This window comes from Corvus hawaiiensis, chromosome 2, assembly GCF_020740725.1.
Source record: "Corvus hawaiiensis isolate bCorHaw1 chromosome 2, bCorHaw1.pri.cur, whole genome shotgun sequence".
Lineage (NCBI taxonomy): Eukaryota > Metazoa > Chordata > Aves > Passeriformes > Corvidae > Corvus > Corvus hawaiiensis.
In genome coordinates, this window is record NC_063214.1 from 24,102,133 (window position 1) to 24,105,800 (window position 3,668).

A 3,668-nucleotide genomic window follows, 5' to 3' on the forward strand; every position below is an offset into this window, starting at 1 on the left:
AGATCTGCACGTACCCTAGAGGGAAGCAGGGGTACTGGCTGGCACAGAGTGAAAGTCAACACAGTCAAAGTGAAGAAGAAAATAGACTTATTTTAAGAATTAATTGGAATAAACACATCTTTTTTGTCATCAGCATTCAGTGGATGAATTCCCATTGTGTGAGTAGGGACAGTACCTTGTTTTTACATGGTGTTTCTCACTAGTGAGGAAAGGAGATTTGTTTGGCTTCTTTAATTACCAAAGCATTTTCATCTCAGTTTAAAAAAACAGGACTCAAAAACCTAATATGATATGACAAGGATATACAGAAATAGTGCAGTCAAAAAAAGGGGTTCTGTGATCTTGGGATGTGGTCCAATGGTCTAGCCATTAGATACTACTGCTACTGCTGCTGCTACTACTACAGACTACGATTCCTTTAACACCTTACAGATTGTTATGATGTGTAAGGAGTTATCAAGAATAAGAATGAGTAAGATAAGAGATGTAGTTAATCTCCTTGGTGGCAATCTGCAAGGTATTCATAATAATACTCGTATTCAAAATGTTGATAAAGAAAATAAAAAATATCTCTTATCAGGTGATCAAGACACTCTCTATGGAAGAAAGCACCTAAGGTCATAGGAGAGACTAGGGAAACGCACAAGGAAATAATTAAGATTACTTTTACAAATGGGAACACCAAAATTGTTAATGTGCTTCTTCAGATAGCCAAATGTTTTAATAGTCTGCTCACAGAGGTTAAAGACAGGCTGTGCCACCACACCAGTGACAGGTGGGTACAAGCCTTTAGGAGGGATGGGCTGCATGCTGTCCCTTTGGGTGCAGCTCTGTCCAGCTGTGGGGGAGTCTGCCTGCCTGTCTGTGGTAGCCCTGGTGTTAGAAGTGTGTTTCTTGTCCCAGATCTTTCCTCTCTCCATGTTATTCTCATTAGCATTGGAAGCAGAAAAGGGAAAATATCCTCAGTGCTGGGACCAGCACAGTGACGTGAGAAGGGTGCAGGGGCCATGGCACCCAGCTGATGGGCGAGAGTCCAAGGTGGGGAGGAAACAGCTGCCCCCGGCACCCAGGGGCCACCAGAGCCCTTGCCCTCCATAAGATGCCAAACTGCAGTTTGCTTCAAGGAGATTGCCAGGGAATGGGAGGCTTCATCAGAGGGGCAGACACGGGGCTCTGTGGGGCAGGGCAGCCGTGTGTGGGGCTGGGTGGAGGCTGGGGGCACAGCTCGAGGGCCGGCCCCAGTGTGCATCCCAATGCCTGGTCCTCCCGTGGGCTTGGAAGTACTTGAGGGGCTGGCCAGACAAACCCTGGGAGCCTGATGGCTGCATGGCCCAGCTCTCCCACTGCTGTCAAACTGTGAGCAGCAGCAATGCTCAGCTGGACAGAAACATCTCCTCCTCATTCTGCTCGCAGAGAATGCTTTGGACCCTTGAACATGTTAATTGCTTTACAGCCTCTTGCCATAAGCAGTTAAATGTTTGCTTTTCTGCTATTTAAAGAGACAAGGATGTAAAACTGGATCTGAGAGACACGTGAAGATGCTCATTCCTGAGCAGGACTCCTACAGACAAAGCAGAACCAAGTCTAATTTGGATCTAGAAGATTGAGAACCTGAGGCACAGAACAGTTCAGTGACATTAAGTTAAGCTACATCCAGCTTGGCTAAACTGAGTCTGAGGTTTGCAGTATATTAAAAGCATACCCAGCTTCTGAATCACAGGTCTGAGTCCTTTGCTAATAGAAATCCTGCTAGATGGTTGCAGATGTTTTTAAATGACAAAATAGGAAAGAAATTTTAATTCATTCTCATGGTTACTTACACTGCCTTTCCTGTTCAATGGAAATAGCATTGCTGCTTCTTTCCTTTACATGGCTAACATGATCATGGATGTCTTTGATCAGAATGTTGAGTTTAGATACAAGAAATTCTAAGAGTCTGAAACTTTGGGTAGCAAGCCCAGCTTTGCAAATGGAAGACAGTTTGTCAGCTGGGAGGTTGCAGTAGGATTGTGAGCAAAACAGATTGTGAATTTCTAACTTCACATGAACATTTTATATAAAACACAGAAAAAAAAATTTGCATAAGGCAGCAAATGGCAAAACCAACACAAAGAATGAACACCTCTTAAAATAGAGTATACTTTTATTTATGAAAATATTAAATCATGTTTATATGATAGAATAATCAAACTGAAAAGAAACCTTAATGCTTGCAAATTTGTATCTGGGATGCAGCTGCAGGGAGATAAAATCACTCTTGAGTGACTGGTTGTGTTTCTTCTGCTTTCCTCCGTTTCTTTTAAGCCTTAATTAGAGCCAGATGTTTCTTATTTCCTTTCTTTTTTGTTTTTAAGTGTGCACAAAGTGTGGTGCCAGCAGTAAACACCATCTTTGACTTTTTTTTTATGTCAACTGCATCTGAGTCAGAGTCACAAATCAGTAAAATTCCACCAAATCAGTGCAAGCTTTCACTCCTACTGTCATTCCCACTGGAAGCAGGAGATTGGCATTGCTGTTTCCTGCAGCACAGGAGTCATAAAAATCCCACCACATGTCTGAGAACCTTGCCCCTGGTAAATAACACTGGAGGTAGGCTGGAATGCTGTATACCATGAACACAGCTGCACCTTCCATGCTCATAAGAGTGCTGGGACTGATTTCTTGTTGCTTAATTGCTATTCAGTTATATGGGTCTGCAGCCTGTTTTCCATTTCTTCTTTCTCCTCCTCAGGGAGGCAGTGGCTGGTAACCAGGGCATGTAGGCAAAACTATTTCTGCTCCAGTTTCATGCCCTTACTGTGCCATTGACCTCTTAGGTGCCTTCTCTGGCAGAGTGTTTTGTCAGTAAATGGCAGAGGTCTATAGGTGGGAGCTTGCTTTCCAAATCAAATTGCAAAGTAGTATCGCTGTACTATTTATAATTATGGTTTTCATCTACTTTTTAAAACGTATTTTCATTCTAAGAAGTGTATCAAATACAGAAATCCATGAACAGCAACAGCTACCTAGCAAAGAGATAGAAATTAGTGTTCAAAAAAAGTCATCTGAGGACAAGTTATGCCTTATTTGACAAATACTAGGTTTTTTACTCCCGCATATTTTGAGTGAGCACATATTGTACCTAGAATAGATTTTAAGGACAAATTTTCCGGCAGTTTTCCAGTTGTCTTTCTCCCTTTTAACAGATGTGCTCTTTGTTGCTTAGTCCTTGGGAGTCAGGATCCCTTCTGCTACTGCACATGCTGAAGGGCTTTTTGGATAAAAAACTATTCTGTTTTCTTCCACCAACTTCTGTACCAGCAACTCCCACCCCAACTGCTGTAGTTTGGAGGAAGTGAAACATTCAGGGTGAGTGCATTAAGGTACCAGATCCACTGAAGAATTTTAGTGCCTAGGTTTTAAGGACGAGTGAACCTGGAGGATTCAGATTCCTTGCTGTCATATTTGCTCTTTGTTCATGCTATGTTTAGTTACAAGGGAAAAAAGTATTTATTTACAGAATATAGAACAAATATCACAGTTTCTAATGATGAGGTAGTACTGACCTTTCTTGAATTCAAGTGCAACTTGTTAAATGTCTGCATGTGTTAAGAGAGTAACCTGTTTATCCCACCCCATCCTGTCCCATAAATGGGTATATTTTTCCCCCTGAAAACATGACAGACATC